A 14,852-nucleotide genomic window follows, 5' to 3' on the forward strand; every position below is an offset into this window, starting at 1 on the left:
TATAGACTTGTAGAGAGAGCCCTTCTAAAAAACATTAAAATGTATTACCTGCACGCGAAACCTTAAATTAGAGTGAATAAATGAAGACTCGGCACACCACTTTTGAAAGGTTGCCGACCCCTGGTGTAGTCCTTTCTGACCCTCTGCAGCACCCTGGGTAACCTGCAGCGTCTGTGGGCCCCCCAGTGGAGTTCTTGACCCTGCGAGGGCTCCTCTCCGTGGTCTGCACCTCCCTCTCTATTACACGCGCTGGCAGCCCAGTGATGCCCCGACGCTGCCCTCTGCAGCCAGCCGACCCGTGGCTGCCCAGAGGGAGCTAGTGGACCCCCGTCCAGGCAGCACCCGCTTCCCCATCAGTGGGAGGAGCCTAAAGTTTGCCGATGACGTCAGCGGGTCCTGGCCCCTCCCCGGGGCGGGCCCCTATCAGTCCAGTCCCTGTAACTTTCGCACGGCGAACTCTAGGGAGATGCTCCAGGTGCCCGGAGTCGGGAGCGTGCTTAGCTCCGTCTGCCCCGCCCGGCCCCCCCAAGGAGCTCGCCGCCAAGTGACGCCCGGCTCCCCCAGCCCAGGCACGGTGGGGTGGGCGGCACAGGAGCCCTGAGCGTTTGGGGCAGGGCTGAGGGAGCCGGCACCTTCCCGCGGCTGGAGCAGGCTTGCAGGTGAGCCCGAGCGGCCGGGGGCGCGGGCGGCGAACTCGCCCGATTTGGAGGGAGGGGGCGCGCCATGCATGCTGTGTGCCTCCCTCCCCGCGGGCAGCCCTGTGTGGAGCCGAGGGCTGTAATTCGGGCAGGTGCTCGGCTGCCGGTTCTTCGCGCAGAGAGAGTGACTGCGGTATGAGTCTTCGCCCCCCTAGCAAAGGGGACAGCAGCGCCCACGGCGCTGGAGGCAGGAAGGCTGCAAGAGGCTCGCTGCGCCTCCCGGGGGACGGCGGCGGGGCAGAGACGAGGAGCGGGAGGCGGCTGGAGTCGAGCACTGTGGTGCCCGGACAAAGTTACCCGGGGAAGGAGCCTGAGGCGGTGCCTGGGCACTTTGCAGGAGAGCTCCCCCAGTCGCTAGCCGCTCCTTCCCATGCAGCTCGCTGCAGGCGCCCGGTGCAGCATGTGCGGGGGAGGGGGAATGCTCCGCTCCGCTCTGACCGGGAGCTGGCACCGCGCGGGAGCCATCGGGGCATGGTACCCATGGGCTGGCGCCCCGGGCTGTCAGGCGGGGCTACTCCGGGAGCGGGGGCGGTGGGGTCCCCCTGGTCAGGATCCGGGGGGCCGAGGACTGATCTGCGCCCAGCTCGGGCTGTTTTGCCTTCCATCCTCTCCCCCCAGCTCACCCCCTTGCGAGAGACGTGGCGCTAATTTCCATGACAACCGCTAATGTCACAAATAAAGGGAAGACGGGGGTGGGGGCTGGGCTCCAGCGGGTGTTCAAGTTTTGCCAGGCAGCATGGGGGGCACGCCCTGGGCGAGGGGGTCTGTGTGCGTGTGCGTGTGCCGCGTGCTGTGCCAGCGCCGGTGTGGGAGTGGGTGCAGCATGCCAGCATCTGGGGCCATGCCCGCCTGCGCGTGCAGGACTGTGTCTGCCTTGCTCAGCCTGCGCGGGCAGGGGGCGCGCGGGCAGCCCTCCTGGGGCGGCCAGGTGGCACCTTTGGGATCGTGCCGCTGGCAGAGCATGCAGAGCTGGGGGGTGGGGCGTCGTGGAGCCATTGCTGGGCAGGAGGGGAGTATGTTATGTTAAGTATAACAAATAGATTCCCTCCCCACCCGTCATGCTGACCTCCAGCAGGTGCAGTGACAGGGGGTGAGGGCTGAGCCAGGCCCCCCAGGGCTGGCTGCCCAGAGGTGGTTTCCATCTACTCCAGCAGAGTCTTGCATATGCTCACAGCTGTGATATAGCCACATGTGCAGTTTGGCTCCTGGGTGGGGATGCACATGTGATGGCCATGTATGTGTGAAGGGGGAGGGGTTGGAGTTCTGCATCCCCCTTTCTCCTCGTGATTCCCTAGCTGGAGCCATCTCACAAAGTCAGATGCCCCCACCCCTTCCTTGACCTTTGTAGGATGTCAGGCCCTGACTCCTGCCCCAGACCCTCAGTGGAGTTGGGGTGGGATTGTTCCATCCTGCCCTCTGCAGGGTCATCTGGACAAAGGCTGGAGAGTAGGGCCAGGGCAGCCCTGTGGTCCTCCTCACCCCCCCCCCCCCAGCCTTTAACACAGTCTATCTGACCTCTCTAACTCCGATGGGATCTGGCCTCCCTGACCCACTGGTGCCTCAGATCCCTCCTGCATCCTGATGCCTTCCCTCAACCTGAGCTCCCTGCTGTAGCCCTTTGGGGTGGGGGGTGCTGGCTGTGGGGAAGGACCTGCACTTGAAATGCAGTGGCTCAGCCTTAAGAATGTGCTGTAAGGGACGGTGGCACCCTACCACTCACTGCTGGAGATGCTGGAAAATTGGTCTCATCCCACCCACTCCTCTGAACTTAAAACCCATTTTGTGGTGTTGGGATCCAAACAGACCCCATCAGTTCATGCTGCCCGGTGCCTGCACATTGCGCTTCAGGGCACTGAGGAGAAATATTAGCCTGAGCATATCAGGCTGTAGCCAGGAATCAGAAGTCAGCTCACTTGGGGTCGGCGGGGAGGGGGCACAGAGCCCTGGAAATCACTGCTACACCTGGGGAGGAGAGAGACAGCACAGGATAGGGTAGATCTTTAGCAGTGCCTCTGGTATCCCCAGACCTAGTTTGTGTGGAGGGGGCAGACTTCACCTTACTGCTTTCCATGCCAGCCACCCAGGACTGCCTGGGCTCCGTTTGGACCTGGTGTACATGGGTGCAACTTCCCTGCCTGCAATGGAGTAGTGCCAGCTTATGCCAACTCTGAATCTGGCCCTCTGGGCTCTCAGCGTTTCAAAGGTGTGTTGCTGTTTTCTCCTTAAATCTCCAATGAAGCAGGTGTTGGTGGACCCTGACCTGGTCACACTGCCCTCCCCAGCCTGGCCATTGTAGGATCCTTCCCTGCTTAGTTTTGTGCAGTTGGGGGACTCCCCCAGCAGTGGGAGGTTATTTCTTGGCCTGATTCCCCCTCTCTGTATGTTTTCCATTCCTTAATTCCAGCCCCAGGTGATAGTGAGTTCTGGCCTCGAGCAGGGCTGGCTCTGGCTTTTTTGCTGCCCCAAGCATCCCATCCCGCCCCCACCCCCCACAAAAAAATGCAGCGTGGCCGGAGCGGCAAAGCAGGGCAGGAAAAAAAGAAAACAAAAAAAACCCTGCTGCATGGCCGGAGCAGCAAAGCAGGGGGTTGGGGGCAACCTGCAGCATGGCTGGAACCAGGGTGCAGGGGGACTCCCTGCACTGCAGACGTACCCCAGCTAGTGGAGGGGAGGGGTAAGGAGCAGGGGGGAGAGAGAGAAGGGGGGCGGCCAGGGCTTCAGCAGGGTGCTCGCCACGAGGCCCTGACCACCATGCCGCCTGCCGGGTGGGCTCCCCACCGCTCCGGTCAGCAGGGAGGGAAGGATGCGGGCTGCCGGGCTTGCTGCAGACCTGGCACCAGCTGGGGCAGACAGAGCACTCAGCCCACTCCCAGCAGGGCGCTCCCCTCCTCCGCACCACCACCCCCTACAGGGCGGCTGGATCAGAGAACCAAAACAAACAAAAACAAAAAGCGGTCGTGCCACCCTAGGATTGGGAGGAATGCCACCGTGTAGAATCTGCAGCCCCAAGCACGAGCTTGCTTGGCTGGTGCCTGGAGCCGGCCCTGGCCTTGAGACAGGCCACACTTCAGTGCAAGCCCTGGTGCTCAGGAACTGGTGCTGGTGTCAGGTACATATGTATCTCTTGCAAAGTGCAAGTTGGGCTTGGCTCATGGAGGGCCTAATACTACCTGGGACTTTGGCGGGGCATGTCTGAGCTGCCTGGGATGCTGCAGAGCCAGTGCTAGGCTGCAGACCACTTAGCAGGAAGCATCATGTGGACTCAGTCTTCCCTCTTGCTTCCTGGGGCACCGTGTCCCAGCTCATCTCTCACAGGGAGCAGCTGGTGGGTGGGGCTGGTGAATTCTCTTAGAATATTGTGAGCAGTTGGGTGGTTGTTGAGAGCCAGTGATGGTTTGGATGTATTGTTCCTGTCAGAGTTCATGGGCTGGGTTTTCCCTCCCAGTAGCCCCAGCATCCTGATAGACTGCAGGGGGCAGGAATGCTCACTGAAGTCAGAGACTGGCTGACTGGGGCTGGTCTGTTGCTCAGCACAGGCCTTGCCCTGGTTTGGGACAGCTGCTGGAGGGGTTTGCAAAGCTTCATGTGCAGAGGCAGTTGGTTTCATCCATCAGTGCCTACAGGCTGGCTCCTACCTCTGTGCTTCAGCCAATCACAGACTCATGGGGTTAGAAGGAACCGCAAGGATCATCTAATCTACCCCCTGCCAAGATGCAAGATTTGTTGTGACTAAAAGCATCGTTGGTCCCCTTAAAAATGCCTCCTAATGCACTTTGGAGGCTCTGCAGTGTTACTCAGACTCCCAAAATGTCTCTGTCCTTTTAACTCCCTTTCCAGCATGTGACTCATAAGTGTCATGTAGCAGTGAGTTCCACAGGCTATCAGCTGAGACTCCCCCCTATTCTCTTGTTATGGGATAGGGAGGAACCATGACATTTCCACTAGATCCTTCAGGACCCTTGCAAACCTCAGCCAAATCCACTCAGAATAATTTGCAGTTCCAGATGCACTGACCCCAGCAACTCCCAACTCTCTCATGTAATGTCCCCACCCTGTTTTCCCCCTTCCCCACCCATCCCCACTGCCTTTTCTTGATTTGTTCTCAACGTTCACATCTACAAGGACAGGATGCAAGTGCAGGGTTTGAAGTGTGAACAAACCACTGATTTATAAAACAACATTTCCCCTTCCTCATTCTTTTAATACAGCCCAGCAGCCGACTTTCCTTTTTTCTGCTGCCGTGATTGATGTTGAGGCTATTAGATTCAATAAAGGCTCTTTCCTGGGGTTTCTTTATGATCTGCAGCCATCTCACTTGAGCTCTGTTCTCCTCAGATCTCACAAGCTAAGTAGGGTTGGTCCCTGCTTGATACTTGGTTGGAAGAGCTCTGATGGGTTCCCTGCATGGAGCTCTGCCAGTGCCACTTAGTCCCAACCTGCAGCCCCCTGCTATGCCAGCCCTGTCCTTCTATCCCATCCCAGCTCTGCCAGTGGTCTCCGTCTGTTACTCCTTGCACCACCATGAACAATTCCTTTAAGGCAGTTTTGGGGGTTGATATCACAGCTCCATCATATAGGTCCATCTTGGGGGCCTGATCAGTGGCTGTTGCTCTTTAGCCAGACAGTGTCAGAAGAGAAGCCGCTGTTTCTGGAGAGGTAGCTCAAGTGCCACCCAGAGCGGGCTGTCACCTCCCGGGTACATGATGCCAGTGCCCCTGAGTGAGCAAAATTGCCCTGCTCGCTGCTCCATTCTCTGGCAGCCACTCACCTAGTTGAAACTGGAAGCAGAGCTCCAGAAAGCTCTCGGCAGAGGCGGCTGCTTGTTAACCCCCAAGCTCAGGCTGCGACAGCGGGCTGGAAGGTGCAAAACAAGTCGGGTGGGGGTGAGAGTCTAACAGGCTGGGGCTATGTGTATGGGCTGAGGACAGGTGAGGGCTGGGAAGCTAATTTACTGCCACAGTACAGCAGGAGGGATGTTTATGTTGAATCGGGCTCCTTGGCTTGTGAAAGCTGCGTCATCTCCTCATGCCATCCACGCCCTGCCTCCCACTTCCCCAGCTATTGTCTTAGGCTGTTGCATCTTGTCTTAAATTAGATGCTAAGCGATTGGGGGCAGGGGCTGTGTGTACGTGTGTGTGCATAGCAGCACTTCCCCAGTCTGGTTGGGGGTCTGCTGTAACAGACAGAAGAACATCAACAAATTCCTAACTTGCCTGCTCCCCTTGCCGCCTCCAAGTCTCTGCTGGCATCACCAGGGTGCAGATCTCTGCCACTAAGTGCCCATGACCAAAATTATGCTCCCGCTGTGTCAGCTGCAGCTGCCCCAGGGCGAATCCCCTGGCATTTCGTCCAGCTCCTTTGAATTAGCTCTGCCTCCCCTGCTCTCCGTGACACTGCCCTGGGTGGTCTTGTCTGTGCGTTCACACAGTGACCTTCCCACAAAGCCTTAACGAGGATGTTAGCAAGACTGGACCCACACCCAATCCCACACGGCCCCTTTTCCCCAGCTGGGTACATGGATGTGGGTTTCTGCCCCAGGCCATCCATGGGGCCTGGTTGTGCTCACTAAAGTCAATAAGAGTAGAGGACATGTGACCCCTTTTAGGGGGTGCTCAGGATGTCCAGAATCAGGCCCAGCCAAGCCAAGTGAGCTGTTGTTAGATGGTCTGGAATGCTGCTGTAAAATCCGAGTTACCCTGTCCCGGCTCCCCTGAGCCATCAGGCCTGTGTTATAGAAACCCAAAAGCTGTCATGTTTCCTTGGCACAGCCTCTTCCTTTAGAATGCCAAGTGCTGCCTATTGTTCCTGATTCCATTCTCCTTGAACAGCTGCCAGGTTCTTTCCTGGTTAGTGCCAACTCTGCCTGGCTGAGACAGTCAGACCTAGCTGGTGACACTCTCTCCTTTGTTGTGTGAGGGCCTGGCTCTACATTCACTCTTCTGCCTCTCTTCCTCCCCCCCCCCCCCCCCCCGGCCCCGTCCCTCAAGCTGCCATTGGTGGGGCAGTGGCCAGGGCTAGCTCTAGGTTTTTTGCTGCCCCCCACCCCAGCCCTGGGCTCTCTCTTCCCCCACCAGCACCCCCTGCTGCCCCAGTGCTGGGCTCCCCGCCACTAGTGCTGACTCCTCCCGCTCCCTCCTTGCCTCCAGCCAGTCCAACACTGGCAGGGTCAGGGTGAGCAGTGGGGCTCCCAGGCCACATCTCAGCCCAGGGTCTCTCCAACCAGGGCTCCTGCCTCCAGGAGTGGCCTGGACCCGAAAGGGTAGCCACAGAGGGAGTGGAGCCCTGGATAGCGGGACATGGGCCACACACAGCAGCGCCCCTCCCTCTATGGCCCCTCTGCTGCTTCTGGCCGCCCTGCTTCAGTCCCTGGGCAGCTCAGGCCACTTCGCTCAGCCCCGGCTGTGGTGCTGGGGGGCAGCTGCCCTGCAGCACCTGCAGGTGGCTCTGTGTGCCCTGTGAGGTAGCCCCCAGCCTGAGTGTCCCGTGTTCGGAGCCTGCCTGGTCCAACCACAAGGTGCAGGCGCTGCTCCCCCGCAGCACGAAGCGCAGTGGCCCCAGGGAGCCCCCCGCACATGACGCGCTACTGCTGCCAGGGCTGGCTCTAGGCTTTTGCTGCCCAAAGCCCCAAAAAAAAAAAAAAAAAAAGATGGCTGGAATGCCGTTCCTGAAAATGTGCCGCCCCAAGCATGTATGCCAATTCCCTCCATATCCAAGTGCATGAGAATGCCACCTGATCTGTGGCTGTGCAAGTCCAACCTAATGTGCATGACACTTCCCCCTGGTGGAGCAGACTGGAAAGGCAGCATCCACTTAGGTAATATTAAAAACTTGAGGTCTTTGCTTTATTGCTTTTGAATTCTAGTAGTACAATGACAGATATAGCCAGGAAATACTCCTGGTGTGTCTCACTATCCTGAGTGATAGCCATATTAGTCTGTATCAGCAAAAACAACAAGGCATCTTAGAGACTAACAATTTTATTTGGGCATAAGCTTTCATGGGCTAGAACCCACTTCATCAGATGCAGAGGGTGTTTTCGCTGTTCTGAATTTTACATGGCCCCCACCTTTTTAATATGGTGCAGATTGTGTTGACAATATCCACCTGCAGTGACAAAATTGTTAGGGTGTGTGCATGGGGAGAACAGTGGTGGTGTGAAGGTGGAGGGGAATTTGAGATATTGGGATAAGCACATTAGTTGGCCGTTTCCACTGAACATGTGAACTAGTAGACATTATGTTTCAGAGTTAATATCTGGTGAGCCAAAGGGGCATATGTGAACAGCTGTCGCTTGGGGCTCTCTGCAAACTCAGGCAGACACCATAAGACTGGGTCATGTTTTAAGGGTTTTCTTTGTGACTATAAGGATGAGAATTTTTTTAAAAGCAGAATTAATCAATTCTGGAGCATGATTCAGTTGCAAACCTAGGTGCTGACTCCGTAGGTGCTGTGGGACTGGAGCACTCACAGGGAAAAATTAGCTGTGACCTACACCCAACAGCAGACAAGCTCTCCCTGCCCCCACCCCCTTCTCGCTGCCTCCTTCCCCAAGCGTGCCACATCCCTGCTCCTTCCCCCTCCCATCACTTCCCATCTGCCACCTAACAGCTGTTTGGCAGTGCTCAGGACTTTCTGGGAGGGAGGGGGAGGAGTGGAGGAGGTGGTAAAGAGGCGGGGTAGGGGCAGGGCCAGAAGTGGGGTTGAGCACCCATGGGGCAGAGGTGAAGTTGGCACCTATGGTTGCAAAGGGTGGATTTTGGAGCAAATTCTGTGGCCTGGAGATGCACAGGGCCCTGAAAACTAGGTTCAGATTTCTCAGTTATCTCCCCTTTTTCGTTGTCAGTGAGTTTTAAAAGGTCAGATTACTCAGGAGTCAAAAATATTTCAGTCACCAGTTCTTGTGAATTCTATTGTATGTCCCATGTTGGTTGTTTTTCTTATAGCCCCAGTTCCCAGAGTCATGTTGTCTCTGGAAAAAGTTCCTTTCATTCCCTGGCCCCCCTTGGGTTTTGTTTGTCTTTGTCTCTTTGCTATGCTACCTCAGCTGATTCTGGGTTCCATCTTGGCTCCTGTCCTGGTTCTAGCATCTAGCCCTGGCTCTGAGCAGCCCTGCTGGACCCATGTGGGCTCCAGAGGAATGGTGGGGGGCTTGCAGTCATGGGAAAGGATAGCCCAGTGGTTAGGGTGCTCACTGGGACTTAAGACCTGGGTTTAGTTCATGTGTCCACTGCAGACTCTCTGTGTGAGCTTGGGCCAGTCGTGCCATCTCTCTCCCATGGGGACAACAGCCCTGCCCGGCTGCCCAGGGGGCTGTGGCGATACAGATGAGATGGACGGTGAGGTGCCCACATACTAAAGTGATGGAGGCCAGAGAAGTCCCTAAGCCAGATGAGGATTACCAGGCTGCATTGTCTTGTTCCCCCTGTTGTCCCCCTCTTACTAGACTTGTGTCTTTCAGCATTCAGCACCCTGGCCCAGCGGTGCACCAAACTCAGTTCTGTCCTATCCTGCTCTTGTCCAGTCCTGATACTCCCACACACACCTGTTCTCTTCTGGCTCATGGCCTGTGTCCTCCCATGCCTGGGTGGGGCTCCCTTGCTGTTGTCCTGGAAGGTCGCAGCCCCAGTTCCGCCACTGCCTGGCTCCTGCAGCTTGGGCACTGACGAGCAGATGGTTGCCAAATCTGCGCCGCTGCTGGTGCTGTCCTTGTGACTAACCAGGGAAGGCAGGCTCTGAGTGCCAGCTCAGCCCACCAGAGTGCCTTGGAAATGGACTGGTGCTGCGCTCCCCTGCCAGGGCATGAGGCTGAATTGCTAATTCTGGCTTCCCTACTCCTTATTAGACCCATGAAATGCTTTGCTACTTTATTACGGGCCTGCGAGCGGCAGGCAATGTGAGCGAGCACCCCCTCCTGTGCCATTCCAACACGCTGCATCTCGCACACATCCTGCCATGTGTGCCACTATGCCCAAGCCTCTGGGGCCCCACCTCAGTGCCTAATGCCATCCCTGCTCTCCAGGGGTGTTAATGCGGCACTTCCACATAACCCCCATGGAATGTAGCAAAGAGAAGAGAATCTCCCCCCACCCTCCCCAATGACACAGGGCTCCTGTGCTTTCCACACGCAGGCAGCTCAGGGCTCTTCCACCTTGCTCTTATCTTCGTTGCTGATGGTGGACAGGTGAATGCAAGGGAGGCCCTGATTCCCCAGAAAGGATGAGAGGGGTCCATGGGATGCTGAATGTAGCAGGCAGGGGAAGCCAGGATGGGCCATCTTGTATCTATGGAGCAGGAAGCTGCTGAGAGGGCCTGAGGCAGGCTGAGAAGAATGGGAGGGAAGAGAAAAGCAATTGGCCCAGGCTGAGGGGACCCATCCTGGGTCCAGCTTTTGCTGGCATGTCGGCTGCCAACATGGCCAACACCAGGGAATTTGAGGGCTGGACAACTGAGTTTTTAAGGCTTGTGCTTGAGCCAGACTCTGTAACAGCCCCACTTTCTGCGTGACATGTAACTTCCCCTCCCCATTCATCGGCCAGTGAAACCTGCTGTCCCTTCCTGGGGAAGCCAGCTGTCAGCGCCTCTCCCTCAACTAGTCAACCCCTGGCCTCCCTGCTTTTCCATTGCATGCTGTCTGTACCCCACCTCCCTCGGCAACTGCTAAGAACAGGGCACCAAGATGGAGTTTAAACTGTTTAATGGGCATGAATCTGGTACTTGTTAGTCACTGACTAAGGAAAAAGAGAGCTCCTCCTGCACAGTTCTGCCAGTGCCCCTCACTTCTGCCCTGCAGTCACCTGCTGGCCCAACCCTGGGCTCGACCCTGAGCTCTGCTGATGCCCTTCATTCCTGACTAACAGCTTCCCTGTTGTACATCCTGCCAACTGTGCCTTGGGGTACGTCTTCACTACCGGCCATATCGGCGGGTAGCAATCGATTTCTCTGGGATCAATATATTGCGTCTCATCTAGACGCGATATATCGATCCCTGAACATGCTCCTGTCGACTCCGGAACCCCACCAATGTGAACGGCAGTAGTGGAGTAGACGTCGATCCTGCGCCGTGAGGACGGTAGGTAACTTGATCTAAGAGACTTCGACTTTGGTGTGTTATTCATGTACTGAAGTTGCGTATCTTAGATCAATCCCCTCCTCTAGTGTAGACCAGCCCTTGGTTTGGGATGTGCCGAGATGGAACAGTGAGATCTCCCTGAGCCCCCTTTGCTCCCCAGAACAGGAGTGAGTGACGTCATGTCCCCTGCTCCCTTGGCACCACATTCCTCCCTGTGGGCTGTCACAGGACTTGTGCTTTCTCTTGGTCCCGTGCAGTCCCTGGGAGGAACCTCCTTCAGTGTCACAGCCCTTTTCAGGGAACCACTGTCTCTTGGAGGTTAAGCCGTAGGCTCCTCTGCCTCCTGGAAATGCACCTCTCTGAGCCCTCAGCATGCCTTTTTCTCGCCGTGGGCCCCCTCAGGGAGTCCACTTGCTCTGGGCCCCCGGGGCCTCAACGCCCAGAGGGAATAATGCAACCCTGTTCTCTAGACTGGAGCAATTCTCCTTCAGTGTAAAACAGGAGGGTTTGTTGAGCATCTGAACCCAGCACAGAAAACCCTCTGGGCCCTCAGCACAGTACATCTAGATCTGTCCTGCATCCCGGTGGGCTCTGCCCGCTCTCTCTCTCTCTCTCTCTCTCTCTCCCCAGTCCTGAGCCCTGTGCTTTCCAGCTGGGCATCTGATATCACTTCCCCCAAGCCCTGCCTCTGTCCACTGTCTACTATCCAGGTAAGCAGGGTTGCCTGGGCCTCCTCTCCCCCTCAGCCATCCTTTGTACCCCTCTGATTAGCTGGTTCCAGCCAGGTCATGGGGGTCCTCTCTTTGCAGCCCATTGTCCTCCCATTGGCAGAACCAGCTGTGACTCCTGAGCTGGGCCTCCTGGTCACCAGTTGCTGGGGTATCCATTCTCCTGGCTTTTGGCTGGGGTCCCAAGTTCCATTGCCAGTCCTCTGTAACAACAAACTCCCTCTCTCATCCCCTCATTAAAGCAGTAACACCCAGGGAAACTGCGTCCCACTCCTTCTGCATGCAAACCATTGGAAAAGCCAAGAAACACCCGACCACACTTTGTCACAGCAGGAACTGAGAGGAACCAAAGGGGCTCAGCTACCCCAGAGAGGAACCTGTGGCTGGTTCACACGGCCACACCTTCCATTCAGTCCCAGCCTCCTCGCTCCACATTGGTCAGATCTTCCCCTGGATTCCCCACCTGCCCCAGAGAGTGGGAGCCTCACTGGGGAGCTTGGATCCTGCCCTGGATCCTTCTAGGTGTTGAAATGGCTGTTGGATTCCCACAAGTTGAGGAGCTCTAGCAGAGTGAGTTATGCCCTATGAGTCTGGATGAGCCAGGCTAGCTACCCCTGTGCCCTTTTGGGGTGCCCCCCGAGGGCTGAGAGGGGGGCCACTGCACATGCCCTCCCAGCCAGCTGCCTGTGGGGTGGTGATGTGGGCACCTGCAAACCCAGACAAGCTCCCAGCGCCCCTGACTTCCCCAAATCTGTGCTGGGACTGGGACGAGTGAGGAGGCTTGGCCCAGCCCCAAGCCCTGCAAACCCCACCCAATTCCTGCTGGGCCTGCTGCAGCCCAGCTCGGCCCTCTGAGTGGGAGCGGGAGGCGCTAGCCTCTCTCTGCTGCTGCTGCTGCTTTCCTTCAGCGCAAGGAGCCAGGGTGCAGGCACGAAGCCCTGTCCTGTGGGAGAGCGGGCTGCCTGGATACTGCAGAAAGCCCCACCTGGGGAATTAGAACCTCACTGTCAGCCCTCCTCTCTGCCCTCCCTTTTCAACCCCTCCCCATCCAGCAGCCCTTACCTTCCTTCTCCTGTACCGCTGGGGGGAGTCACAGCTCCTTGGGCCAGTCATGCATGCGCCCAACCCCCTCCGCTGCAGTCTTGCTGGCTTCCCCCCATGGCTTTGAGTCTCTGGTGGCCCACAATGCTGCTCCCTCAACAGCGTCCAGGGGTGAGACCCAGCTATGCTGCCTCTACAGCAGGCCAGCTGGCCAGGCCAGGCCCCTTGTGCTCTGAGTCAACTCCTGGCTCTTGGCATAGATGTCCCTGTCCCACCTCATTCCCTGTGGTGCCTGGCTCTGGCTGGAGGAAGTTGGGGGGGGGAATCTGTCTTGCAGCGCCCTCAGTGCCATTCCCTGTGCCACCAGATGCCCTGTCTGGGCACTGAAATGCTCGCACTGCCCTGCTCGGCCCAGGACTCTAGGCAGTGGCAGCTGAGGGACGTAAGGCTTTCAGGCAGCAGGGATATGTGCCTGGGGCCCTCATGGGCAGGGGAGCGGGTGCAATGGACTTGGAGACTATCTTGCACGTTATGACCAGGGCCCTCTGTCACCTGGCCCATCCTGCTGCAGGGAAAGGCCCAGGGGCCTCGCCTGGACCCCTGACACAGGCACCTCTCTGCCTGGCCACTTCTCCATGCCCTGCCTTCCCAGGGCAGTGAGGAGGGGGCTTTAACCATGCCACTGTACGCTCTTGCCCCAGCACCGGGCAGCCAAGGTGCCCTGCCACAGCATGGGGCAACCACTGGCTTGGCCTCGTAGGGAGTGCTGATCTGGGTCGATTGCCACAGCAGTACCTGTGGCCGTGCCTCTACCCCCTGCAACCCCACTGGGCTGTGGGGAGCCTCCTAGCCTTGACACAGGGCAACACAGACTGGGAACCAGAGCTCTTCAGAGAACTACAGAATCTGTGTCCAGCAGTCTCTGTAGTGAATCCTGCAGCCCAGAGACCACCCCCCACCCTCTCCCCTACTAATGTGGTGTCTCAGACCCTCCTCCTGTCCCTCTCCTGCCAACAGAGCATTTCAGACCCCCCCCACCACCCCTGTTAACAGGGTGTTTGACTGGCCTTGCGCCTTCCTCACAGACTTGCCTTTATCCTGCTTGTACAACTCCCATTTCCATAGCAACAGGCTCAGTGCCTGGTACCCAGAGCAGCGAGCTCTGCACTCCTCTCCTCCCTCCCCCCCGCCTCCAGCTAATAAGTGTAGAGACCCCAGCCCAGCTCCTCTCAGTTCTTGGGCCTGTTGTGTGCAGGAGAGGGGGAAGTGAGAGCACAAGGGATCCCAACCCCTTGATTAGGGGTGTTCCTAGTGAGAGTCCCTGCCCCAGGGACGCTCAGATTGTGCAGGGTGTGGGGTGGGCGCTGCCCCTGGGCTTTGTGCATGCAGCCGTCTTGGGCTCTGCATGGCCATCCACAGGGCAGGGCTCAGGCATGCTGCCCCTGGGGCTCATACTGGGCAGGACTGTCAGCAGGGCTGGGCTCAGGCATGCTGTTCATCCCAGCAACTTGGGCAGTGCAGCTCTGCAGGACAAAATAGCCCCCTAACCCTGGCCTATGATCCTGTCATGTTGTGGGCCGTTGCAATGGCTCTGCATGTAGGTGTTGACTGGCCGCCCTCTCATGGTGCGGGGAGCAGGGTGGAACTACAGTGTGTTGAGGGGCAGCAGAGAACTGGGGGGCTTGTGTCAGCACTGATCCCACTGCACCGCACTGGGGGGAGCAGTGCTGCGGGGAGGGAGGGGACAGGTGGCTCTGCTGCGTGGGGCTCTCCCCTCAGGTGTGGCTGACCCATTGCTGGGCAGCAAGGGGTTGCTGTTTTCCAAAGCTGTGGTGTCCACACCACAGTCAATCTGGGTAATGGTGTGAATCCTGAATTCCCCCTGCTCATTGGATATGGGCTCCTCTGCCCTTCCTGGCCTGAGCTGCTGTGCTGTGTGGATGCTGACAGTGGCATGTCCCATCCTAGCAGTGGCTGCATTTCTGTGGCAGGCAAAGTGGTTCTTGTACAGAGAGGCTCAGTCCAGCCCCCTTGCTGATCTGCTGGTCTTTGCTGTTGGTTTCAATAGAAGCAGGAGGCAGCCCAAGCCTGGGGCCCTATCCCCCTCCTCGTTCCCATGGTGTGAGGTAGATGATAGACTGGGGGGAGGGGATCAGGTTGACCATGGCTGGAGGCAGCCCTGGGGCAGCTGCAGCCCAGCAGTAAACCCCAGCTTGTGCCTCAGGCCCACAGAGCAAAGGCCCCCTGCCACCAATGCATCCAGGGCTCTGGGCCCCCAGGTGAGCAGTGCCCCATCCTGGGGCTGTGGGCTGTGAA

At 57.8% G+C, this 14,852-nt stretch overlaps 1 protein-coding gene across 2 annotated transcripts in view; it reads left to right on the forward strand.

Moving 5' to 3' along the window:
• The first annotated feature begins 443 nt into the window (after positions 1 to 443).
• Positions 444 to 14,852, forward strand: part of CAMKV (CaM kinase like vesicle associated) — a 52,395-nt gene continuing 37,986 nt past the window's right edge. Inside the window, exon 1 of one of the 2 annotated variants that reach the window (XM_050958730.1) lies at positions 444 to 659. The gene's annotated coding sequence lies outside the window, so the exon portion shown is untranslated. Of the gene's footprint in view, positions 660 to 753; positions 832 to 14,852 lie in introns of those variants that run through there. The other variant, XM_050958731.1, reaches the window with a different exon arrangement.

Source organism: Gopherus flavomarginatus, chromosome 6 (genome assembly GCF_025201925.1).
Source record: "Gopherus flavomarginatus isolate rGopFla2 chromosome 6, rGopFla2.mat.asm, whole genome shotgun sequence".
In the NCBI taxonomy this organism is placed as follows: Eukaryota; Metazoa; Chordata; order Testudines; family Testudinidae; genus Gopherus; species Gopherus flavomarginatus.